The sequence below is a fragment of the Myotis yumanensis genome, unplaced genomic scaffold, assembly GCF_028538775.1.
Source record: "Myotis yumanensis isolate MYYU_CA2020_CCGP unplaced genomic scaffold, mMyoYum1.0.hap1 SCAF_8, whole genome shotgun sequence".
Classification (NCBI taxonomy): Eukaryota; Metazoa; Chordata; class Mammalia; order Chiroptera; family Vespertilionidae; genus Myotis; species Myotis yumanensis.
This window is the reverse complement of record NW_027223759.1, coordinates 79,362,404-79,389,801: the sequence shown is the minus strand read 5'-3', so window position 1 is coordinate 79,389,801 and position 27,398 is coordinate 79,362,404.

The following is a 27,398-nucleotide window of genomic DNA, read 5'->3' as shown; positions in this document are numbered from 1 at the left end:
CACCTGCTGGTTTCATTTCTTTATTTAAAAAATTATGTATTTGCTGGCCAAAGGATCAAGTTTGCCTTGAAGGAACCTTTTATTTTAATTGAAAAGCTATTAAGGACATCCTCTTCAAAGCATTGCTTGAATTAAATATTGGTCAGAGGTGGTGGTGAATGAGAAAGCTTCTCTGCTTTGGGGTTTTGAAACAAATGCTATGAATGGATTACTTAGGTGCCTCACTCAGCGCATACATACTTCATGATTCATTTATTCATTTTGGCAAGCCTAGTGCCTGGCATGTAGTAGCTACTGAAATGTTTGTTGAATAAACAAATGAATAAAAGAAATATATTGTTATGGTCTCTAAAGAGAATAGCAAAAATTATTTTGCATGTGCTAGTGGTAGATCCTGTTTTTCCTAGAAATTAACTGGTCAGGGGATGTGGGCTTTGGGAAATTGGGTTTGGGAATAGTTAGGGAAGGGGAGGGACTGGCATGGCACCTGCTGGGCCTCTTCCTTCAGATGGAGGAGTGTGGATGGAGGAGTGTGGATGAGGAGTGTGGAGGGAGGAGTGTGGATGAGGAGTGTGGATGAGGAGTGTGGAGGAGGAGTGTGGATGAGGAGTGTGGAGGGAGGAGTGTGGATGAGGAGTGTGGATGAGGAGTGTGGATGAGGAGTGTGGAGGGAGGAGTGTGGAGGAGGAGTGTGGAGGGAGGAGTGTGGAGGGAGGAGTGTGGAGGAGGAGTGTGGATGAGGAGTGTGGAGGGAGGAGTGTGGAGGAGGAGTGTGGATGAGGAGTGTGGATGAGGAGTGGAGGAGGAGTGTGGATGAGGAGTGTGGAGGGAGGAGTGTGGAGGGAGGAGTGTGGATGAGGAGTGTGGATGGAGGAGTGTGGAGGGAGGAGTGTGGAGGGAGGAGTGTGGATGAGGAGTGTGGATGAGGAGTGTGGATGAGGAGTGTGGAGGAGGAGTGTGGATGAGGAGTGTGGATGAGGAGTGTGGATGGAGGAGTGTGGAGGGAGGAGTGTGGAGGGAGGAGTGTGGAGGGAGGAGTGTGGAGGAGGAGTGTGGATGAGGAGTGTGGAGGGAGGAGTGTGGAGGAGGAGTGTGGATGAGGAGTGTGGATGAGGAGTGGAGGAGGAGTGTGGATGAGGAGTGTGGATGAGGAGTGTGGAGGGAGGAGTGTGGAGGGAGGAGTGTGGATGAGGAGTGTGGATGGAGGAGTGTGGAGGGAGGAGTGTGGAGGGAGGAGTGTGGATGAGGAGTGTGGATGAGGAGTGTGGAGGAGGAGTGTGGATGAGGAGTGTGGATGAGGAGTGTGGAGGGAGGAGTGTGGAGGGAGGAGTGTGGAGGGAGGAGTGTGGATGGAGGAGTGTGGAGGGAGGAGTGTGGAGGAGGAGTGTGGATGGAGGAGTGTGGATGGAGGAGTGTGGAGGAGGAGTGTGGAGGGAGGAGTGTGGAGGAGGAGTGTGGATGAGGAGTGTGGATGAGGAGTGTGGAGGGAGGAGTGTGGATGAGGAGTGTGGAGGGAGGAGTGTGGATGAGGAGTGTGGATGAGGAGTGTGGAGGAGGAGTGTGGAGGAGGAGTGTGGAGGAGGAGTGTGGATGAGGAGTGTGGATGAGGAGTGTGGAGGGAGGAGTGTGGAGGAGGAGTGTGGAGGAGGAGTGTGGAGGAGGAGTGTGGAGGGAGGAGTGTGGAGGGAGGAGTGTGGATGAGGAGTGTGGATGGAGGAGTGTGGATGGAGGAGTGTGGAGGAGGAGTGTGGAGGAGGAGTGTGGAGGGAGGAGTGTGGAGGGAGGAGTGTGGATGAGGAGTGTGGAGGGAGGAGTGTGGAGGGAGGAGTGTGGATGAGGAGTGTGGATGAGGAGTGTGGAGGAGGAGTGTGGAGGGAGGAGTGTGGAGGAGGAGTGTGGATGAGGAGTGTGGATGAGGAGTGTGGAGGAGGAGTGTGGAGGAGGAGTGTGGAGGAGGAGTGTGGAGGGAGGAGTGTGGAGGGAGGAGTGTGGATGAGGAGTGTGGATGAGGAGTGTGGAGGAGGAGTGTGGAGGAGGAGTGTGGAGGGAGGAGTGTGGAGGGAGGAGTGTGGATGAGGAGTGTGGATGAGGAGTGTGGAGGGAGGAGTGTGGAGGGAGGAGTGTGGAGGGAGGAGTGTGGAGGAGGAGTGTGGAGGGAGGAGTGTGGAGGGAGGAGTGTGGATGAGGAGTGTGGAGGGAGGAGTGTGGATGAGGAGTGTGGAGGGAGGAGTGTGGAGGGAGGAGTGTGGATGAGGAGTGTGGAGGGAGGAGTGTGGATGAGGAGTGTGGATGAGGAGTGTGGAGGAGGAGTGTGGAGGAGGAGTGTGGAGGAGGAGTGTGGATGAGGAGTGTGGAGGGAGGAGTGTGGAGGGAGGAGTGTGGAGGAGGAGTGTGGATGAGGAGTGTGGAGGGAGGAGTGTGGAGGGAGGAGTGTGGATGAGGAGTGTGGATGGAGGAGTGTGGATGAGGAGTGTGGATGAGGAGTGTGGAGGGAGGAGTGTGGATGAGGAGTGTGGATGAGGAGTGTGGAGGGAGGAGTGTGGATGAGGAGTGTGGAGGGAGGAGTGTGGATGAGGAGTATGGATGAGGAGTGTGGATGAGGAGTGTGGAGGGAGGAGTGTGGAGGGAGGAGTGTGGATGAGGAGTGTGGATGAGGAGTGTGGATGAGGAGTGTGGAGGTAGGAGTGTGGATGAGGAGTGTGGAGGGAGGAGTGTGGATGAGGAGTGTGGATGAGGAATGTGGAGGGAGGAGTGTGGATGAGGAGTGTGGATGAGGAGTGTGGAGGAGGAGTGTGGAGGGAGGAGTGTGGATGAGGAGTGTGGATGAGGAGTGTGGAGGAGGAGTGTGGAGGGAGGAGTGTGGAGAAGAGGGTACAACCCACAGCTGTGGGCTTTAGCATTCAGCCTCCAGCCTACATAGGCCAGTGGCCTCCTCCATCAGTGGTTTGGTACTGGGTTGTGCACGTGCTGAGGGAGCCACGCGGAAACCTGTGAGCCCAGCCTGAGCTACTGGGAAGCATCAGTGGTTGCTGAAGGAAAAAGTCTGAAACTGAAATGCTTTTCTATTATAAGATTCTCATTTGGGAGATGATCTGCTCTGTGCTGTTAACTTTCCTGGAAGGGAAGTCACCCCTTTCCTTCTAGGGGGCCAGTGGCTTCACTTTATCCCTGGCAACGCTCACTGCTCATGGCGGCACCGCAGAACCAGGTCCAGGTGCATGAAGTGGAAGGAAAGTCATGGTCTACTGGTAAGCTGTGTGGCTTCAGGCAAATTGTTTAACCTCTCTGGACCTCTGTCACATTTGTAAGGTGAGGAGTTTGGATTAGGCAATTTTATTTATTTATTTATTTATTTATTTATTTATTTATTTATTTATTTTAGCAACATACACTGTGCCAGGGACCAAGCACTAGAGGCACAGGATGCAGCTAAGTCACACACAGCCCTGCTTCTCATTCTGGCTGTAAAAGGCATTAATACAAATGCCAGCAGGTAAAGAGAAGGACATGACTAATACTGTTTGCTAGGCTTGGGAGCTGACATTTGAAGAGTAGAAATTTACCAGAAATTTATTAATTCTGTCCCCATTCATTCATTCCACAAATATTGGCTAGGTGTCTGCTGTATACAAGGAATAGAGAATTAGCCAAGAAGAAAACAGACAAGATCTTTACCCTTCAGTTTAATCCAAGCTGGTGAGGAAGACGGGGGAGTGAGGGTAGGGGAGGTTGGATGAGCGACTGACTATTCCTACCTAACATTTAGTGAACATTTAAAATTGTCTCCTTTCACTCTCCCAACATACCCACAGCGTAGGTTGTATCCCCATTGTACAATGTGGAAACTGAGGCCCACAGGAATGAAACCACTGGTCAAGCTCACACTAATAGGAAACCATAAGGACTCAAACCTACGTCTGTCTTTAGAGTGTCAGAATTTATTTGTGATGCAATTTTTTGGGAGGAGAGGTTTCACAGGCCACTGAATGGACGCTTGTTTTGTCTACTCAGCAAGCCTTCTTTGGCAACAGCTTATTTTTTCCCCGAGATCTAACCCTCCCACTTTCAATCCATGTGTTTAAAATGGAGCTCTGGCCTGGCCGGCATGGCTTAATGGCTGAGGGTCAACCTATGAACCTGGAGGTCACAGTTCCATTTCCTGTCAGGGCACATGCCCGGGTTTCAGGCTCGATCCCCAGTGGGGCATGCAGGAGGCAACCAATCAATGATTTTCTCTCATCATTGATGTTTTTATCTCTCTCCCTCTCCCTTCCTCTCTGGAATCAAATATATATATATATAATACATGGGGGCATGGGGCCCTAGCCTGCTTGGCTCAGTGGATAGAGCATCAGCCTTTGGACTGAAGGGTCCCAAGTTTAATTCTGGCCAAGGGCACATGCTTGGGTTGCAGGCTCAATCCCCAGCGGGGGGTGTGCAGGAGGCAGCCGATCAATGATTCTCTCTCATCATTGATGTTTCTCTCTCTCTCTCCTTCTCCCTTCCTCTCTAAAATCAATAAAGAAATATATTTTTAAAAAAATAAATGGGGGCATGGGCTTCAGAGGCTGAAGGCTGACTTGACCTTCCTGTTGGAGCACACATCCTTCGGGCACAGTGATTGGCCCAGGGACCATGACAAGCTGCCCGAGTAGAAATCAACACCTGGGCTTTTGCTGGAGATGTTGAAAAAACAACCTTGCTCTTTCCCCTTGGACTGTAAGTCCAGAGGAGCGATGGCCATTTTTGCCCCCACAGCGGGAGAGGGCACTGGAGAATGCAGCTAAGAGACAAGCGTCTTTTGAGCCCGTGGATCTCATTTTGCCTGAAAAGAACACTATTCCTGTACTTATCAGTTCTGTGAGCTAATTGGTTAGTCTTTTTCCTCTTAAGGTGGTCTGGGTTACTGTCGCTTACAACCAAGAGTTCTGAAGAATACAGCCTCCACGAGTGCATGTGCATGGACATTCTTTATTTCTCTTTCTCCCAAGTGTGTTCTGCAAAATTGTCATCCCTCTCACCTAAGCGTTTGCTCTGGGAGGTTAACAGGATGTGGTCTTCTGAGGGAGTCTTTTGCACGCTGCTGTGTCTCAGGAGTCCCAACTGTTAAAAATAAAATGCCTGTCCCTTGTTCAAAAGGTAATATTCAAGATTATTGCAACGGAGTCAACTCTCTTGCGATGGGGGAGAGAGATTGAGCTCAACTCTGAATAAAACTTGAACAAGTGGGGATTTGTAGCCAATAAGTAAGTGGTAAGGATCAGTGGATGGAAATTACTAAAAGGAGACATCCAGGGTAGGGGGTTCTTGCTAAACTGATCTCCCGATATTATTGCTAAAGGCAGGCCAAGGTAGTCATCAGAGGTGGGTGATAAAGGAACTTTATCAGATATCAAGGATTGGGGCCGGGAGATGATTTAGTGGGATTGTTTATTAAATTGGGTTTAGGTAGGACAAGGACAGCGTCCAAAGAACAAGGTTTGACTGAAGGGGGATTTAGAGGAGCCTAATTACACTTTGATCAAGGAGAGAGTTTTTGTCACAGCTTTGGTCTTGGACACACAAACTGCTGGGGGAAGTGCTGGGAGCCACAGGCAACAATTGACTCCTCCTGGAAGTGTTTGCCGAGCATTTAATGGGACCAGGGGTGGGAGAGGACCTGGAGTGAATGTCAAGGGTGCTCTAATCTATCTCCCTCCCTGGTCTCTGAGGAAACCCCCATTATTAACTTCTCTACCAAGGTCTTAAAGACCTCTATTAAAATGCAAATAAGATGTGCCACGGAGGTCCCAAGGAGCCCTTTCCCAACAATTAACACCGCAGCTGCCCCTCCTTTCCTAGGTGGGAATTGGCCCTAGGAGAAGGGGACATGAGGCAGCTAAATTTTGATGGGAGGAGGTGAGAAAATGATCTCCGCCTGGGGTGAAGCTGGGGGTGTAGACAAGGCGGGGAAGCCAGGAGCAGCGGGAGATTGTGGATTTCTAAAAAGGAAAGGGAATAACTTTTTAGGGGACACAGAAGAGAGACGAAGAGGGAAGAACTCAGACCAATTGCACTAGTTTTCACTTTCACTTGGGTTTGAAATTGTCCACATTGCTTAGTGCTGATATGGTAGGCAGTTAGATAGGAGCAGTGTAGGAACCATAGGCCAGGTGCAGAAGGTCACGAGGGCAGAAAGCCCTGGGTGCCTAGCAACAGGCAACACTGGGAAAACAAGTATGGTAGGTGGGACCTCACTCCCAGGGTGACCTTTCCTCCTCTAGCATTCCGCTGGTCATGCAGTTCCAACCCCTCCCTGACCTTCCCTCCCCTGGCATGTCACTAGTCATGTGGTAGACCCCCTCCAAGAGGAACAAGGGGGCTGGCGAATAGCCTCATTGACTTCCATCTAAGAAGCCCTGGTGTAGCCACTCCCTTAAACATTAAGTCCTCAGGACAATGAGGTTCTGACTCATATCAGATAATCTTAAGAACAAAGCCCCAGGTCTGTTGACCACAGAGACAGTTTTGGTCAAACCATAGATAACATCTAGGCCTCAGTTGTGTTTCAGCTCCAGGCTCAGAGAAGCAGCAAAACCACCTGGTAAAGTAACTCCGTAACTGACACCAGGACCAGCTGCAATGACGAACGACCCCTGCCCTAGCTTCCACCAATCGACCACTGAGTAGAGACCAAGACTCCGAAAGGACACACCTGGAAAGCTGATGAATGTTCTATGGAGACCCTCCCCTGAGACCTCCCCTAAAATCCCACCGTTAGAGAAACAGATGAAAACCCTTTAAGACAAAGGGCCCAGCTCTCTCACAGGCCGGTGCCTTTCCCTCTACCTTTCTTTCCACAAGGCAAGTACCTTTACTTTTTTCTCCTAAACTCCAAGGCTCTTCTTTTGCCTCTGTAACTTGTTTGCTGAGTCCACGCAGCCCAGCTGGCTCACTTCTATCTCTGTGTCTTTCTAAATAAACTAGTGACCTGGTAGACAAAACTTGGGCACATTAGAAGGGAATTAATCAGAGGAAATATTTTAATATTGCTATTAGCCCTTTATAATATAGGGTGTCCCAAAATTCACGCAAGATTTGCAATTGAATTTTGCAAATTGAATTGAATTGCAAATCTTGCGTGAATTTTGGGACACCCTATAGAAGTGTCAGAGATGAAAGAAAATTAGTAAAATGTATATGAAAATCTTCCTCCTGTCACAGTCTGGGGCGTGCCATGGGAACCAGAATCAAGGACCTGCCTAGCCACGCGGGCAGGGGGTGCACCCTGAGGTCCCCTGTCAAGCCCCGCCAGGCAGCGGGGTGGGCACAGCCTGAGGTCCCCCATCAATCCCTGATGAGTGTGGGGGGGGGGCTTGGCCTGAGGTTCCCCGTCAAGCCCCACTATGGGGGTACGTTCTCTTTTCCCGTGACCCACGCTGAAAGAGAGAACGAGGGGGTTCATGAATATTGACTAGAACACGACGAGGGTTAAGGAAGAATGAAAAAAAAAAAAAGACTGAGACAGAAATAGAGGAAAAGCTGAGCCTAGGTGTGGCGTCTGCTCTCTGATAGATGAACAGAGCGCCCCCCACACTGGTGGGATCTTTATTTATACTTGAAGTAACAGGAAGTTACATCACATCTGGGTGGGCCTTGAGTTCCTGGCGACATAATGGGATCCACCCCCCTAGCACCTGGGCTGGAAAGGTCAGACTGAGTGGCATCCTTGCCTCTTGGCTAGGACTGCCCCCAGGGTGTGGCTCTGCCTGCGCCCTGGGTTCAGTTGACAATATTTTTAAGAAGCATGCCCATGTGTATTTCCAGGGCCCCCCCACACCCCACCAGGTAGGGGGTGCAGCCTCAGGTCCCTGCTGATTACTCGTTAAGGCTCTTTATGGGAACTCAGCCTCCGCTGTGGGCACAGCCATCTTGACCATTATGGCGTGATGGTCCATTTGCATATTCCCTCTTTATTAGATAAGATTTTTGCTTGTGTTTGAATTCTTGACTCTGAAGTCTTTCTTAGCCAAGTTCAAGGACCAAGGTCTAACTTAGCAGGTAACATCTGGTGTCCTTCTCCATTAACAGTACCAGCCTTTCTCAAGGCATGACTGACCCACTCAATCACAGTTTCATTTCAAAAATACATATTTTCAAGTCCAAGGTACACACACCTCCCTTCCCCTCAACAGCTGTCCTCTTGGCCCATTCAGATGAACAAGGCTTGTTTCCTGGCTGCCCAGCCAGCCTCCCTAATGTCATGATTTTTAGCTTTAAACAAAGGTCTTCTAGAGACCCTCACATTGAAAATCTCTGGGCTGCTAGCCAACTGCAGCAGGCAATGTATCATAGACACACCTCACCTTATAAATAACTAATGTGAGAAGTGCTATTCTTTCAGCCTAGAATTACTTTTAGATTCAAATCATGCTTATAAATTTAGATTCCCTTTGAGTTCTCTGAGCCCCCTGGGTGTTTTCCATGAAGGTGCATGTTGCCTAGTGGTGAGCAGTGGAATTGCAGGGTGTATTTTTCCAAGGCTCTGCTTAGTCATTGGCTCCGTGTTGAAAGTCCCTGTTTGCTACTGTATGGTTAAAGGAAGGAAAGTGAAGTATGTTTCATAGATTTCAAGTTGACATTTTTTTTCTTATCTCAGGACATCTAAGGTGATCCTCCAATTGATTCTTACTTCTTTGAAGGCAGATCAAATGTTTAATGCAAAAAACTGACATGTTAATTTTATATCAAATTTATAATAGGGTTACTATGCTCTGTGTAACATTTTATAGAACATGGATAATCAACATATTAGATTCATTTATGACAGTTTCATAAGGGTAGAAGCATAGTTTTGTTCTTTTAACATTACAGACACTTAGAGTTACTTCCTTGTCTGTAGCTGCTCATGTCTGTGAATTACTTGCTATCAGTTTCTTGGCCAGAGCACAACCCTCCCTCTCTCTCTCCTCCACGTCCACTCTCCTGCATCTGGCTGAGTTCTGTGTTCTGGTGTTAGGGTGAAAGCAGGGACTTCCTAGATAATTAGCCCAAATGGAATCCCTTGAAATATGTGAGTATGAATACATTTTAAGCCATGGAAAGACACCAAGAAGCTAATGGTCTCGAGACAGCCTTACCATCACAGAGCAGGAACACATTTCTAAGATCCATCTCCACCTGCTGCCTCTGGAGCTCAGGCTCTGCGCCCAGGGCCACAGGCAGGAAGGAGGATGGGTTAGTCTGGGCATCCCCTTCAGGTCGGGGCGCGTGCCTCTGCACCGGCCTCCTTTGGGTCCCCAGGCTGCTTGTTTTGGGTTTGGCTTCCTCTGTTCTCTCTTCTAACAGCTGGTGGGTGTATGTGCTTGCAAGAAAGAGCAAACCAGCAGGCTTGGCTGAAACCCTAAAATTAAAACGAGCCCACCCCTGAATGTGGGCCGTTTTCTGGGGTCATGTCTGAGTTCGGCTTCTGTTTTATTTTCTCATCTATTCCCTCCATGCAGGTCCATTTCCGTAAAACGGGGGCAGTGAGCATCCTTTGCTCACCCCGGAAGCAGGCAGGTCAGTGAATTTCCCTGGAAATGTGGATGCCGTCACTTACCGTGCGTGTGTGCATCCTGGGGTGTCCTGGCAGCAGCGACCTCCGAAGTGGTGGGAGCCCCGGGAGACAGAATTAGGGGTTGATATTTAGCAGCGCGGAAAAGTGCCCAAACAGGTCCTTCTGTTCCTACAAGATTGGTTTCACTGGGGAGGTTTTCACGGCGCCAGCGCCACACGCCAGGCTCTAATTGAGCATAATTATTGCCCTGCGTGCTGCAAAGTGCTGGACCGGAGGCCTCCTACCGAATCCCATTAATTTTTTGATTGGGCTCTAAAACTCGGTGCTCCCCGACAGGGCCAGGGAGAGCTGCGTTTAATCTGTCTGGTCTTTAAATGAAGAAATTGCTGGCTGTCCAGTTGGCTGGTTTCCTCCGAACTCCGGGGCCTTGATGGGGATCCAAGGTTTCATCGCCAGCTCGCTTTCTTAGAATTCAGTGCTGGCCCTTCTGAGCCTTGGACCAGTTCCACACGAGAAGGCTGAAGTGGACAATAAAAGGATTCACAGCATCAATTTAAACATACCACCGGCATGCAAAGTAAGCCTTTTGTCATTACTGGGTTATTTTAGGTGAGAGGTTTGGGAAAAGCCTAAATTATTTGGGCAATTACTTTTTCCTTTTCATTCAACATGTGTGATGGCCCAAACTTCAGAAATGCCACCCAGAAGGCTCTCGGGCCCAGACTTCTGCTTCCCCCGCTCCCAGCATTATGCAGGAGGCAGCAGGCATGTGGCCAGTCACTCCTAAATATCACCCTCACAGCCTGGATGTATTTCTCGAAGATAACTCAATCATGCCAACATTGTTCCAATTGCTCCTGTTTAAGATCTCTTTCTAAAATGCTTGTGGCTGGTGTCCTACCGAACTCCAGTCCGTGGAGAAGTTAATTTCACTGATCACATTTGTCCAGGCTTCCGGGGTCACGGCCTTGATCAGTCAGTCTCACAGTTCAGGCTGCCGTGGTGTAAAGGCATGAAAACTGGAATGAATGCATACTGTCGCCAGGACTTTTCTTGAAAGGCGCGTTTTAAACACTTAAGCCTAGGTAGTAGGTTTTGTTTCTGAGCTATCTCTTTCTCCTCTTAATAGACACGATACTAAATCTCTGTTAACTGCGCGTCCCCATCACGTGCAGCCAGTGAATTTAAATGTTACTGCATTTCAGGTGTCCCGGAAGGTCAAACAGCTGTGTGGCTCTCACCACTTCTGGTGGAGGTTGGGGAGGAATTCCTTCATGCTAACTTGCAGATGTCATGTCTGCTGTGCTATGGATCAATGGGCTACTAAATCATTGCCTTTATGGAAAAAGCCATTTGGAGCTCCAGCTCTGAATCTGAGACACTGGGAGCCCATCTCTGACTCGGCTTCTCTGTCAGAATGGCAAGCAAAGATTCCGGTGTGTTCCGTAGCACCCGTGCCTCACCCTGCCTTTCATCTTGGCTGCTGCAGGACTGTCTGTGTGCCGGCTTCATGTCATGAAGGAGACTGAGGGTCTGTCTATCAGTGGCCAGGTTCCTCTCTCCGTGATTCAGTATGTGCTGACATATTTCCCTCTAACATGCTACTGGTGTTGAACATGCTCTATGGTGACTTTTATCATAGAGTAGTTTTAAAATATGGAACCTAATAATTCAAAATTCTCTTCTACAGATTCTGTGTTCTGTGTCTTCTTAGGAAAGACTACCCGAACTAGGATAATAAAAAGAGTGGAGGGGAATAAAAATAATTTGTTCCTGTATGCATTAGTTTTCTATGGCTGTGTCATCACGAACAGCAGATTTAAAGAATACGGATTGATTACTCAGTTTCCCTGGATCAGGAGTAATGTGTGGCTTACAGGGTCCTCATCTCAGAGTTGCAATCCAGGTGTCGGGGGTCGGGGGCGGGGGCTGGGTCTCGCCTGAGGCTGTGTTCTCTACCATCCCCGAAGGCTGATTTCACTTCCTTGCAGCTGTGGAACTCATGGTGACTTGATTATTCAAGGCCAGCAGGATTCTCTTCTAGAGGCTCACCTGATTAGACCAGACCCACCCAGGGTACTTTCCCTTTTGATGAACTCGAAGTCACTGATTAATCCTTAATTATATCTGCAAAAATCCCTTTCCTTTGCCACTTAACATAACCTCACTGTAGGAGCAACTTTCTTCATATTTTGCAGGTCCCACTCCCACTCAAGGGGAGGAGATTATACAGGGTTTGTACACTAGGAGGTGAGGATCTTCGGAATCATCGTAGAGTTCTGCCTACCAGACTGCATTTTTATAGGTTTTAAATGAATGCTTAGAATTCAGATTATTTGTATATTGTAGTAAGTACATACAAGAATTTTTGTTATAACACAAAAGCCTCATTTTACAAAATCACACACTAAAAATAATAAGGGTTATGAAAAAAATTAAGTCAAGGGAAGAGCACTTAAAGTGTAAGCTACTTTGTAACTAGAACACTAAAAAGGCAATAAAAATCCTAATAAACCTACCAATATGGTTTAAAAGACAATTTAAACACTCAATAAATAATGGAACATTACAGCAAGTATGGAACTCAACCTAACAAAGAAAGAAATTAGTGTAGTGCAATAGTTGGGGGACCTTATAACAAGTGTGTTACTAAACTAAGCCCAGAGGAAAATGTGGGCGAACAGGAGTTGCATACAGTATTGTCTTCCTTTTCAGGTTGTGCACTGAGCTGTGTTAGCACATGTTGTGGTCAGCAAAACTCTAACTTGCTGGGGAATGTTGACTATGAAAATGACTTTCACATACTGACATGATTTCTTTATCAATAGTGTTTGAGCTAATTTGTCTTACAGAAACTCGTGTTGTAGCAGAAGAGACTATAAATAATTTGTTACAACACTATTGAATAGTCTGTCGTTTCTCCTCTAGTAATTTTTTAAATGTTGTTTTTATTTTATCAAAGTATACGTGCACATAGTCAAACAGTTCAAGACTCCCTGCAAAAAATATCTGTCTCTGGGTGTCTGCCCCCGTTCCCTGCTCCTTGAGGCAACATTTCAACCTCTTCAGTCAATTCTTTGGGAAGTTACCACTGTATTTCTAAATAATATGCCTTTATGGCTGTTTCTTGTTTTGTTTTGTTTTTCGGTGTTAGCCATTATCATGAACTCTCTATTAAGTGAAGATAAAGATTTAGCTCATGTTCACTCTTCGGCCTTGCCCTATCACCCCACCACACCCACTCTTTCATCCTCCTAATGTAATTCTATTGTAGTTTTTGTTTGAGCTTTGGGTAAGATGTGCACTATATGTGATATGACTACATAATGCTAGTCAGAGCCAATCCGAAAGGTAGCTATAGATTCTTTTTCCTTTTTGACCTAACATATTGTATTGCCTAGAGAGAATAATTAATTGATTTTTTAAAAAATTGCTTAGTTTTCATGTACATATTAATGCAACCCTTAACTTTCCCCCAGGTGTGTAAATCTCTTTGAATACATTCAAATACATTAGACATCCTATTAATTTAATCTTTTTAATGACTTGCTGTGGGTCCATTTAACTTGCTTTATTCTGGATTGGCTACCTTTTAGCTTTGGCTGCTCTCTCTCAAAAGTTTCCCTTGAAACCTCCCTATCATCTTCTTGGCTGTGTCAATTGGAACATGTTTTATTATACCCAGGCACTTGGTTGAGAATCTGGCTGGGTATAGAATTTAGGTTGAAAATTTTTTTTTCTCAGAAGTGTGAAAACTTTGGCCCATGATCTTGCTTTCAGCAATGCAGTTGAGAAATCTAATGCCATTCTGCATCTTGTAGTCAAATCATTCCTAGGAAACTAGTTTTTGAAATGAAACTGGATGCTTACAGGATCTCTCCAGGATTTTATGATGCTGGTACCTTGCTGTGGTACCATTTTTTATCCCTATACTTGGTGTTTGGTAAGTCCCTTAGATGTAGAAATATGTGTCTTTCAGTTTCTAGAAAGCTTCTAGGATTATTTCTTGAATAATTTCCTTCCCTCCATTTTCTTTGTCCTCTCATTCTGGAAACTCATGTTATTCAGACATTGGGCCTGCTAGCCTGGTTTCTTGATTGTCTCTTTGCTCTCTTCTGGGATACTTTTCTGTCTGAGCTTCTTTTTACTCCTTAACAACTGGTAATGTAGTATATGTTGGGCTTGACTCCTCAACAGTCATTGCCCTTCCCTCCTCTGTGCAATAGCACAAGTTGACTCCGTGATCGGTATTGGTGCTGTTTTCAAATGTTTCTGGTTCTCTCTCCTTCTGGGCACATGGCCCCCTTATAGTTGGGTGTGGCAGTATGCTCAGTCCTGGCTAATCTGTTTTATATGAAAACTAGTGGCCTGGTGCACAAAATTCATGTAGGGGGTGCAGGGGGGTGTCCCTCAGCCTGGCCTGCACCCTCTCAAATCTGGGACCCCACAGGGATCGGGCCTAAACTGGCAGTCGGACATCCTTCTCACAATCCAGGACCACTGGCTCCTAACCACTCACCTGCCTGCCTGCTTGGTCGCCCCTAACCACTCTGCCTGCTGGCCTGCTCACCCCAACTGCCCCCTCCACCAGCCTTCTCACCCCCGACTGCCCCCCCTGCCATCCTGCTCGCCCCCAACTGCCCCCCGGCTGGCCTACTTGCCCCCAACTGCCCCCCCTTCTGGCCTGATTACCCCCAACTGCCCTCCCCTCCTGGCCTGATCGCCCCTAACCACCTCTGCCTTGGCCCCGCCACCATGACTTTGTCTGGAAGGATGACCAGAAGGTCTCCTGGAAGGTCTCCAGGTCTAATTAGCATTTTACCCTTTTATTAGTATAGATGTTGCCTGTTATTCAAGCTGGAGAATTGAACCACCAGTGCTAGACTTTCAGACTCTCTTTCCCTCTGCTATAGTGGTCAGCAGTGCTCCAAAGAGTGGTTGCTCCTTCAGTCTAAGCTCCACTGTGGGTGATGCTGAGCAGAGCCCCCAGTGGACCATCAAGTGCAAGATCAAAGCATAAAGATATCAGAGTGTTTCTTACCAGAGTGAACCTGGCCAGTTCTGAAACAAACATAGCTCCAAAGGCAGGGCCTGGAATTTCCACCCCACTTGCCAGTGATTGTTTATGATTATGGCAGAAGACAATCGGCATCCCACTAGTCACCTGTTTTCCTAAATTGGCTCCTTCACACTAAAGGAACAAAGTTTATTTGATGGTTGAAGGGAAAGAACTCTCATTCTTTTTCTCTCTCTCTTTCTCTAGTTCATCTATTGAGAACACAGATGTGAAGATGAGGAGACTCAGCCTTAAAATTAAAAATCCAGCCCTGGCCAGTGTTTCTCAGTGGTTAGAGAGTTGGCCCGTTCACCAAAGGGTCATGGGTTTGATTCCCGGTCAAGGGCATTTCTGGTTTGGAAGTACAATCCCCAGCTATATTTGGGGTGTATGAGGCAACCAATCGAACCAATCAATGTGTTTCACATTGCTGTTTCTTTCTCTCTTCTCCCCCTCCCTTCCTCTCTTCCACTCTCTCAAAAAATCAATGGAAAAAAATCCTTGGGTGAGCATTAACAACAAAAAATTAAAAATTCAGCTGAGAAACAAAAGGGTCTTGGGTCCGTGATGAGCCTGTTGAGTAGCTGGCTCAACCACCGCTGGAGTCCGTCCCATGCTTTTGTCTTCGAGTTGTGAAGGGAGCCATTTTGAGATTGGTCTTTTGTTACTTACAGTCCAAAACATTCTAATGAATATGTGAATAGTAATACCACCCTCAAAGTTGAAGGAGAGCTAATTAAGATAAAATGCAGGTAGTAAGCATTCAATATATTTATTAATGTGTTTCTTTATCCGGTGCTTCCTGTATTTAAAATTAGTCTTGTTCATTAAAGTCCTTAAAGGAGAGACATTGTAGACTAAAGTTAGCAAGTAATGCCACCCTTTCAAAGCTAATTCCTGCAAGTTGTTACGTATTGTTTTTGTACTGTTCATTAATGATTATTTAATTACTCTCACCCTGTTCCAAAAAGGATTTGAGGCAGCTTGCTATTTGATTATCACAGCCTTAGAGTTTGGAAAGATTAGTCTAAAGTCAGACCACAAAGAAATCACTAGCCCAGTAACCACAGTAAGTATTAAAATTCCCAGGGTTCTGGGAAGTTGACTTACCACCACCCTCCCATTTCCCAGTTTTGTGCTTGATTTGTAAACCCGTGTCAAAGATGCACCCGTGACAGAGGAGGCCTGCAGCCCCGGTCACAGTCAGGTGGAAGTGCCTTATGAGGTATGACGCTTCAGGGCAGGAGTCAGCAAGCTGTAGCTGTGGGCGACATCCAGCTGGTGCCAGAGAACTAAGGATGGTTTTGTACTTTTAAAGAGTTGCAAAGACAAAACAAACAAAGACATAGCCTGTATGTGGTCACAGACCTGAAAATATTTACTCTCCCATCCTTTACAGGAAAAGTTTGCTGACTCCTAGGTAAGCTCCCAAACTCTAGAACCAGAGAGACCTGGGCTTGAGTCCTAGTGAGACCCCTGTCCCCTGTCAAGTTATTTAACTGTTTGCTCATCTGTAAAATGAGGATAATTCTTCTACTTTTCAGGCTCGCTGTGAGGACTGAAGCAGACTAGATTTTCAGAGAGAATGCTCCTCACAGAGTCAGGTAAGCGTTTTAAACATAAAGCGCATTTATCTTTATGATTTTTAATTGACAAAGCCTCCTGGCACCTCCAGAGCAGGCTGCTCCTCCCCCCCCCCCCCCCCCCCCCCCCGCGCGCACACACACACACACACACACACACACCAATGTGGAGCTGCACAGGCGTCACTATCCCCCGTGTGTTGATGGTGCCCTGGCCTTTCTCCTCACTCCGCCCCCGGCTATCATCGGGCCATTGCTTGTGCCCTAAGCATCTAATCAAACAGTTTTGCCATTTCACATTCAGACACTCCATACTCTCCCCACTATCTGTCAAGCCCATATATTTTCATTAAGAGTTGATGATAAACTCTGGCCCTGGAAGCTTTTCCAAGTTCATGATTAATGACCCTGTGATAGGGAGCTGAGGGGCTCTCCTGCCAGCTCTGCAGGAATCTGCTTGGGGCAATTCGGGGGCCTCTCAGCAGCATCTCCAACACTTACCAACTTCACTGCCTCCCAGAGCCATCGGAGAGGCCTCCTCCAGGGACAATTGCAGGGTAAATGCCTGGGTTTGGTATCCTTCTCTCTCTTCTTTCAGTGCCGCTCTGGAGGTCAGTATCCAGGCAGAAGGCAAGTGTGATGGTAAACCAGAAGGTCTGGAAGTGTGGTCACCTTATTTTTATGCAGTTCAGTGGTAGCAAAACATCTATGGGTTCATCTTAGCCGGAGCACCGGAACTGAGTGGCCCAGAACTCTTACCTTGACTCCTGATCTCTCATCCCTAGTTCGGGGCCTGGACTCCCCACACTGAGGCAGGCAGCTTCCCAGCCAGGCCCTCAGAGCCAAACCCATGGGCAGGTCCCACTTCAAGCCTGTGGCCAGGACTGACTTGGCCTCTGGGCCTACACTGCCTGCAGGGGCAACCCCTTGGCCTGGACCTGGGGCTGAAATGTGGGAAGGGTGGTTTCTTTTTCTTGTCTTTCCTGTTTTCTTCTGTGCTTCAGAGACACCAGAATTAATAACACTATTTATGATTTTGAAAAAAAAAATATATGGGAACTTCCTTCCTTCCTTCCTTCCTTCCTTCCTTCCTTCCTTCCTTCCTTCCTTCCTTCCTTCCTTCCTTCCTTCCCTCCTTCCTCCCTCCCTCCCTCCCTCCTTCCTTCCCTCCCTCCCTCCCTCTGATTTGACCTAAAGTGTTAGGTGTCCCCTTTTATCCTTAAACTTCGGTTGTTTCTCAAGGCATTTCAAATGCATTGTTTTCCTTCTTCCTAATCGATTTTATCTCATTTACATGCCAAGTCAATGGCCATAATGTGGCTACCAACTTGTCAAAACGGTTGGCGATGTATTTTTGCCGTTACTTCCACACATTCAGAGAGAAGGGAGGGGATTTATTTTTTGGTCTGCATAGCAACGCCTGGGCACTGCTCCCAGGAGAGCAGGAAACACAGTGGGAATGGAGGAGTCTCTCATTGCTCCATCGAGAAGAGGTGCAGGGCGAGCCCCATCCTGCTCTGGGGAACCTGGATTTGTGGCTTCCCTCAAAGTTCTGACACCCTAAGTTAGACCCCACCTGAGTTTTCACCTTGCACATCTTTAGGCTCCCCCAGGTTACCCCCCCCCAAACCCCTTCAACTGAGGCATTGAGGGTTGATGACAAACAGAAAGGGAAGGAATTAAAAAAAATAATTTTTCTCAACTTCAGAATGAAAAGTCCTTCCCAGTTTTCATATCTTTTCTTTCCTCTCCCATCCAAATTCCGTTTCCTGCACAGCCTACTGGAAGAATGACGTGCCTTTCCATTTTTTGCTAGGTACGCACTGAAATTTCTAAATGTTCCTGACACCAGGGGAGGGGATTCTGATTTGACCTAAAGTGTTAGTGACTGACAGTCCTGCTTTTGAATGACAGACAGAGTGCAGAAGTGTGTGCCTTGGGCGGTGACATTCCTGGGCTGCTTCTCTTTTATGCAACGGTGATATTGGAATGGAACGAGAGCGTGGCCAAGGAGAATGTTTGCTGGACATCTTTGCTCCCCTGGTGATAAGGAGCCTTACCCCTGCTTTCTGTGAAATGTAACAAGGTTTGTCTTTCGTGCAAAATTAGATTATGTTCAAACAGAGCATCACAAACCAGAGAACTTTTCTGGAAAGACGTGAACCACAGTTCTAACACTCTTTTCTTGTGCTTCTCAAGTGCGTTAAAATGGACATCACAGCCTCTGCAGGGCTTCTTAAAACAGGTTTCTGGGGCCTGCGCATTTGCATTTCTAGCGAATTCCCAGGTCTTGCTGATGCTCTGACTCAGGGACCAGACTTTGAGAACCAGCGCATGAAAAAGACGTGGATTCTCCATCTTAATTTCTTCCCTCAGTAAAACCCATTAAGTGCTTTGTTCTCTTAACCGTTTCCGAAAATATTCCCAGAGGGCGTATCATTTCCTTTCATTAATGAGAGAAATTATGCAAATACCAAATTAAGCATCTGCCTGGCTGGCTTTGCAGCTGCTTGCCAGGATGTGGCTACCCTGAGAGGGCCTGGGAGGGGACTTGGCTAGACCTCACTGGCAGGATGGCTTCCAGAAGCCTAGGGAAGGGTGTCTGCTAGTCATCTTCCCGCCATTGCGAGGACATCCTGGCAGCTCCTGACATTCTCCTTGCCTTGCCCAAAGCAACTTTCTTTGGTATCAATTGCCAGCGGAAGGAGAAGAAGCCCAGTTTGTGCCAAAGTCTCGGATTGGAATTTCCTATCATAACCGGTTGCTTTGGGCTGTGTTCTCCGTGCTCTTTTAGTGCAAATAAGAAAATTCTAAGCTCAAAAATGAAAACCAAAAAAGGAAAACATAGGAAACTGGAAAGACCAGGGGCAGGCCCCCAAGCTGTTCTCGAATGAGATCTCCATGCATCTGTCAGCTCTAGTCTGGCCATGCTGGCACTGCCACCTGTCACCTGGGTGCCCACCTGTCACCTGACTGCCCACCTATCACCTGGGTGCCCACCTATCACCTGGGTGCCCACCTATTACCTGACTGCCCACCTATCACCTGACTGCCCACCTGTCACCTGGGTGCCCACCTATCACCTGTCTGCCCACCTGTCACCTGGGTGGCCACCTATCACCTGACTGCCCACCTATCACCTGACTGCCCACCTATCACCTGACTGCCCACCTATCACCTGACTGCCCACCTGTCACCTGGGTGCCTACCTGTCACCTGACTGCCCACCTATCACCTGGGTGCCCACCTATCACCTGGGTGCCCACCTATTACCTGACTGCCCACCTATCACCTGACTGCCCACCTGTCACCTGGGTGCCCACCTATCACCTGTCTGCCCACCTGTCACCTGGGTGGCCACCTATCACCTGACTGCCCACCTATCACCGGTGCCCACCTATTACCCGACTGCCCATCTATCACCTGACTGCCCACCTGTCACCTGGGTGCCCACCTATCACCTGGGGTCCCCCTATCACCTGAGTGCCCACCTATCACCTGGGTGAGTAGAGAGTGGTTATAGGCACTGAGGAAAGGGCTTCCATGCACATTAGGGAAGCATTCATCACAAATGTTTCCCCTCCTAATTCCTAACCATTTGTAACCAGCCTGTACCCCCTTCGTCATCCACAAGCCATGAAGCCTCCCTGACTCCTTAGGGAGCAGCTGGCCTCTTTTTCTGACTGCCACTAGCAATGCCCTCACAGGAGGGGGTTGGGGGGTTGGGGTGCAGTTATGTGAAACATGGGAGCTGGGTGGGTACTGGCCCTAGACTCTGGCTAGCTGAGTGCCTTCAGCTCTCTGTGCCTTTGCTTTCTCATCATAAATGAACATAATGTGTCCACCACCTGGAGCCGTGAGAGGAACAAACCTAACATTGGGAGTGGCAGGACGGTGCCTGGCACAGAGGCAGCCTCAGCAAGTGCTCTCCTTTGTTCCTTCATTGCTTCTTCTGCAGCGCTGCCATTTTCTACTTTGTCTTAGTTCTGGAAACAGAACCTACAGCCCCCTTTCCATCGGCTGGGGCTCAGGTTTTTTTTTTTTTTTTAATTGATTTGAAAGAGAGAGAGAGAGAGAGAGAGAGCGAGAGAGAGAATCTGTTGTTCCACTTACTTATGCACTCAATGGTTGTTTCTTGTATGTGCCCTGACTGGAAATCAAACACGCAACCTTGGCATATCGATGCTCCAACCAACTGAGCTACCCAGCCAGGTAGGCCGGGCCTCTTTGACTACAGAAACGTCCTGAGCCACAGATTGTAGAACTTCACGTTGGCTACATTTTGACACAAGTTTTAAAGAAAAGAATGTAGGGTCACACTCTGGTTTGAGAAACCCTATGTTAACAAGGAACCTCGTACTCTGTGGAAATCTTTCGCTTGCTGATTATTGCTATTAAAGAGAAGTTTTCTTATTACCACTGGGAAAGGAAATTTTAAAAATATCACTGAAACAGAAACACAAAGTAGTTCTCTACCAAAGGGGCCATGCACTGTCACCAGGAGAAAAAGCAGATGGCAGCGGAGGGGAGTGCAAAGTGTTTGCTGGGAGAACAAAGGAACCCGGGCGGCAGTTATGGTGGGAAAGGGACTCTTAGGGCTGTAGCCTTGGAGACAATAACAGCGCGACCTGAAGGTCCTTTTCCAGAACTCAGAAAAACCCAGAGTGGGCAGAACCGCGTCTTCTCTCATCAGCACCGTTCACTCCAAGTTAGTGTGAGGTCGGATTCCCATATGGTGAATTTTAAGCTTCTGTGACAAGTACATTTATTGTTTGTGTGCATTGCCTATCTTTGCAACTAGACTATATTCTTGCGGGCTGGATCCATATCTGATTTAAACCAAAGCAAGACTCTCCCTTCTATTTTGTCTTGCTGATAAATTGTGATTGTGATTTTAAAGCTCTCTCAGCATGACATATTGTCGAAGATTCTTTGCAGAATCCATGTTTCAGATAGAACCGAGCAGGGCGGCCTGGCAGAAGGAATCGGCAGAGGGGATGAGGTTAGGGTTGGAAGCTGCTCTGAAGGCCGGGCCTAGGCACAAGGAAGGACGTGTTGTTTGGAGAAGTGAGTGATACAAACATTCACTTCCAGAGCCAGTCCAGAGTATTTTCTACTCTAATTCGTTAAAAGACTAGACTTTCCTTCAAGTGCGGGCAACAAAGAGGATTGCCAATATGTTGTTTCTTCTCTCTGGGCTTGGTCAAGGAGTCAGAACTTGTCAGGTACTCACTGTGTCAGGAACCTGGGGGCCCATCATGCAGTCTGGCTCTGCACCTGTTCTAGGGGTCTCAGAACCCGTTCTAACCAGTCTCCCCATAAGTAAGCTCTAGTAGCAAAATCCCATGGACGTGTTTACTGCCTTAGCTCAGGGCCTGGCGAACTTCATTAATAAAGGTCAACATAGTAAATATTCTTGGCCTGTGGGCCATACAGTTTCTGTTGCAGCTACTCAACTCTGCCATTACATGTGAAATCAGCCATAGGTGACATATAAATGAGTGAGCATGGCTGTGCTCCAGTAAAACTTCATGGGCACTGAAATTTGAATTTTTTATAATCTTCAGTTATAAAATCTTTTAAAAAATCTTTAAGCATTAAAAAATGTAGGCCTCCTTCTTGGCTTGTGGGACATATAAAAACCAGCTGTGGGCTGGATTTGCCTGTGGCCACAGTCCCCTGGCCCCTCTTTTAAAGCTCTCAGCTCATTCTACTGGGCAGCCAACATTGAGAACCCCTGGCCTACACATTGGGGTTCTTGGACCACAGACCTGATTTATGGTTGTATCCCCATATGGAGGCAGGTCTTGATAAAGACTGAATGAATTTACCTTTGTGGGAGCCCTGCATCTCCTTGCTGATGGTTTATAATGGAAGGTAACCAGGGAGGGGGCAGGCTAGGATTGCTGCTGGGACTCAGGGAGGCAGAGGCGTTGTGGGCATCTTGATGGCCATGGAGGTGTGCCATCCGGCCCTGCCTTCAAGACAACCCACTGTGGGGAGGTAGCTGGCGGACAGTCATTAGCTGCTGCAGTTGGGCTCATCCTGAGGCCATGCATCCCCAGCTGCTTGCAGCCAGCAGTGAGCATGATACAGGCCGGAGCTGGGCTGCTCCTGCCCCGTGCACCCTTCCGTGGGCAGTCTTTGCCCCAGGGCTCGGCACCAGCCTGGCTGAGGCTTTCTCAGAACTGCCCTGAAGTGTGACGCTCCCTGCCCATCCTCCCCTCCCTCTGTTTATGGGTGTCAGACCTTCGCTGAGGTCTGAAGGTACCCCAACTCTATCTCTCTCTCTCCTTTATCCTTCATGAGCATTTCTTTCAATACATCTCAGCAGCCCGGACTGACGCAAGGGACACCCAGAGGGGACCTTTTGTGAAAAGCTGATAATCTCATTTTATCTCGAGTTTAGGACTCTTTTTCCTTCTTTTTAATGCTCTCCTTATTTCTCTGAGGATGGAATCAACGGGGTTGGTAAATGGCTATGCTGATTTTAATGAACTCGATGAAAGAATCACAGTCAATGTGAAATTTCTTCCTAAGCTCTCAGTTATTCTTGACTTGAGACTGGTAATTCCTTAGGGAACATTTATGTTAAACTTACAGCTTCAAGTAAAAATTCATCCTCATTCCACTCATTTGTACTAAAAGGCGTGGAGTTGTCATATCCTGCGGCCTGTGGGAAGCCTTTGGGTGGGAGGCCTGAGCGCTGTGCTGAGCGGGGCAATCTTAGGGCTGCCTCCAGCCAGGACCAGTGAACAAGGATGAGGGGTGGGTTGGGCTGGGTGGAGTGGAACGCCCCCAGCTTTTGTCTGTCTTCATTGTCCTCCTGTACAATCTAGTTGAGGATAGATACTAGATTTAAAGTTCATCTGTGAGGGACAGACAGAAGCGTCAGAACTCCTAGCCACATACCTGAGGTCTGGAGCTAGACTTCTGTCCCTAAAGGTGACTAATGGGGGACACCAGCCTGAGGGAATTGGGGAGAAGTGGATGGAGAGGAGGGAGGCCACGCTTGTTCTCACCCTCCAGGCACACTAACTTAGGTGCAGAATCAGACCTGTTTCCGCTTTTCCACTTCTACTTCCCAGTGGGGAGGCCTCCAGCAGGACTTTACTGGGCGGGGCTCTGGGCTGGGTGGAGCTCCCAGGGGCCAGAAAGGACTGTTGTGAGTCACTCTGGGGAGATGGGATCTGGCGAATCTGGCAGGCAGCTGCCAGACTGGCCAGGCAGAGGGGAGCTAGGGGTCACCAGCAGCTTCTGGCTTGTGGCCTGAACATGCCTAGAAACCACAGGAGATGAGAGCCTCTCTGAGAATTTCAGTCAAAGCCCTAGGAAAGGTGTTGATTGAGTCGGCCTGAAGTTTGTTGCCAAAACTGTGTCAAAGAGGCCCCTTGTGCAAGGAGATTTTAGCAAGGAAGTGGGGGTAAAGCTTCCAGAAGGGGGAGAGGAAACAATATGTATGAACAGGCAGCAGGTCAAAGGAGTGTATTAGGAAGGTAGCTGTCCAAAGTGCAGGTAAACAGCCAGGAAAGAGACCATGGGAAGAGGGCCGAGGAGCTGATATGAAGTAATACTAGCAAGCCCGTATTGAGTGCTGTGTCAGCTTTGATGCTTTCCCTTTCCAATAACGAAAAGTCTTACTCAACAAGTTTAAACAATACAAGGGCAGGAAGCAGAGTGCTCCAGGCTGCTTATGTTGGCAGCCTGACGAGTCTTCCAGGACCAGGGTCTGTCTTCCCATTGGGCCATCTCGGCGAGTTGGCCCAGCCCAGGCAAGGCCGCCACACAGGCGCACCATGGCTACAGCAGCCAAGTCACCGCTGGCATAACCAAGTCTGGCGGCTTCCCTTCCTGATATCCCTCCCCTTTCTAAAATTGTGGTAAAACACACATAACATAAAATTTACCATCTTTAAAAAAACAACAACATGTTTTTATTGATTTCAGAGAGATGAAGGGAGAGGGAGAGAGAGAGAGAGATAAGAACATCGGTTGCCTCCTGCAAGCCTCCTCCTGGGGGTCAGCCCACAACCTGGGCATATGCCCTGAGTAGGAATCAAACCATGACCTCCTAGTTTGATCAACACTCAACCCCTGAGCCACACCAGCTGGGAAAAATTTACCATCTTAGCCAAGTGTAGTACAGTTCAGTGGTATTAAGTACATTCATATTGTTGTACAACTATCACCACCATCCACCTCCAGAACTCTTCATCTTTGCAAAACTAAAAAGTGATGCCCATTAAACAATAACTCTCCATTCCTTCTGTTAAAGAGCAGAATACAACTAAATAAATGTAAAGATCTAATTAGCTTTATGAAGAGATTCATGAATCGGGCAGCCTCCCATCTAGCAACTAGAACAGTGGTTCTCAACCTGTGGGTCGAGACCCCTTTGGGGGTGGAATGACCCTTTCACAGGGGTTGCCTAAGACCATCAGAAAACACATATATAATTACATATTGTTTTTGTGATTAATCACTATGCTTTAATTATGTTCAATTTGTAACAATGAAATTGGGGGTCACCACAACATGAGGAACTGTATTAAAGGGTCGCGGCATTAGGAAGGTTGAGAACCACTGAACTAGAAGAATGATCTGAGGGGCTGTATGAAGTGGGAGGTGTTTACAGGAGGAAAGAGGGCGGGACAAGCGAGTTAAACGAGTGGATCATCTCAGGCAAGGTCACCTTCCCTAGTGGAAGACAGGGGTCTTATCAGGCAGATGACCTCACAGGTGCTGACCAGGGAATTCCAGGCCGACTGATTTAACATTCCCCTCCTGGGAGAGGCTGAAACTGCAGTTGGGTTAGGTATTAAGTTTTGGTTTGTTGACATGACTTAGCAAAAGTGACTCCATTTTGTCTGTTTTTTGGTTTTACACCTCCTTCCTCCCAGCCCCTGGCAACCATCATTCTACTTTCTGTCTCAATAATTTCAAGTCCTCTAGGTACCCATATGAGTGGAATCGTGCAATGTTGGTTTTTTGTTCCACCTATTTTTTTGTATGATCTATGACCTAAGAATGATTTTTACATTTGCACATGGTTATGTTTTAAATAGTTATATATAAGTACTTACATAATATCCTCAATGTTGCCTCTTGGCCAGTAAAGCCTAAAATATTTTCATCTTTCCTTCACAGAAAAGCTTGCCAATCCCTGCACTAGATCAATGGTTTGCAACCTGCTCGGTGGTGCCAACCTGTCTCTGGTAGAGATGAAAGGGTGAGGGACCCCCTCTCAGCCCCTACCCCAGACTCCAGCTTCGTCCAGAGCCGTTTGTTTGCTTTGCAGAATGGCTGACCACATCAGCCCTCATTGGAACACAGTGGCCCAGGCAAAACTTTGGAAAACCTCTGGGCTAGATGTTTTCCGAGGTTCCTCACAGATCCAACATCCCGGAGTCCTCCCTTCCCAGCACATTCAACACAGAGAATGGAAGTCAGAGTTCGTTGGAAGACTTTTTAGTAATCGATGTTAAAAAATTGGAAGTAATATACAAAATGGAGCAAATATTAACTTGGCGGAAATAGGAAAAAAATCTTTCTAAAGTGAAAGGGATCAGGATATGTCAAGCCAAACTATGCCACTTTGGCGAAAGAATTATTTTGAGCTGAAGGCATTTGAGTTCCAGAAATCCCTTATCTGCTTAAAGACGGGGCCTCCCAAAAGGACTTCACTGTCATCAATCCCCTCCCAGAGAGCAACTCTGATCTCTTCTCAGAGAGAAGGGGCATTGCACCCAGACAGACATTGTCACAAAACTCTCATATTTTCCTAAGAGCTCGTTGATCTTTTTAAAAGGCCATTTGTGTTTCCGTAAGTGTCTTTTCTCCTCGCCTCTTCTAAGAAGTCATTTGTTCTCCCAAAGTGCTTCTCTGGCCGTCCCCATTTCCTTTTCAGAGGGCATTGTGGAGAGGAAAGTATCTTCCCTCCACCCTTCTACATTCTCAGCGGGAGCCCCTGGAGCTGCAGCAGGCAGCTGGGCTGGCACAAGCAGAGTAGTAACCAGAAGCCAGGTCCCGAAGGTCACCAGGGCAGAAAGCCCCATAAGGCACTTAGCAACGGGCAAAACTGGGGTGGGACCTCACCCCCAGGGTGACCTTTCCTCCCTCAACATATTGCTAGTCATGCGGTTTAGACCCCCCTGACCTCTCATACTGCTGGTCACGGGGTTCGGACCCTCCCCTGACCTTTCCTCCCCCTGCATGTCACTAGTCATGCTGTAGACCCCTTCGAGGAGGAATAAAGGGGCAGAGAATGGCCTCATCTGACTCCCATACAAGCCCTTGCATGACCACCCCCTTTAAAAAGAAAATGGATTTTCAGATCCCAAGTATTTCCCAGCCCTGTAAGGGCAAAACTTTTTACTTTATTGAGTCTCTTTCACTTTATTCCTTCATTTACTTGGCTGAAATCTCATACTCTTTCAGTAGGCTTACAAAACCCGATGCCGTTCACATTCAACTTATCTGCATAATAGTCTTATTTACAACTGATGAAGGCCTCCAGGGAGCCATCCTTTTGACTTCCTTCTGCGATGGAGCAGTTTGTGAGTTGCCAGGTAACCGATAGTGGGAGGGGCTCCTGCAAACCGTAAAACTCAGGCTTTCAAACACTTGAATGGCAGCTGTTCCACTCTCTTATCTGAGCAGCGGCATTATCCCAGCAGCTCCTCACAATAGACTTCTGTACCAAATTAATTAAAGAAAGGCTTGCTAATTTCATTCCAAGGCATTCCAGTGAAAGTAATTTTATATACATAATGTACAACTGGCTTTTCCACTTAACTTCCAAAGGAAGCATTCAGACTGTTTAGTACCATTCCCATGAATCAGCAAACCCTCGGATCCTCCGGCAGAAGAGGCAGACTTTGTGGCGGGTAGGGAAGAGGGTCAGTGTGAAGTGTGCTGGTCATTACACTGTTTAAATTGAAGCTGAGGAAGCTACAGAGCTGCCCACTATCTTTCCTGAAGAAGGAGCACTTTTGGAAAAGAATATGCTAGGAGCTATGGTAACAGTAAAATTATTTACTGGACACTTGTTATAATGGTAATGAAGACTTTATGGAAAGCGATTGTAATTGTAATAGGAGAAAACGCTGCTGCAGTAGGGGAGAGGGATTGAGCTCCACTCTGAATACAACCAGGACTGGTGAGATTTGTAGCCAAGGAGCAGAACAAGGGGGTTGCTGGGTGGAAAATTACTAAGAGGAAA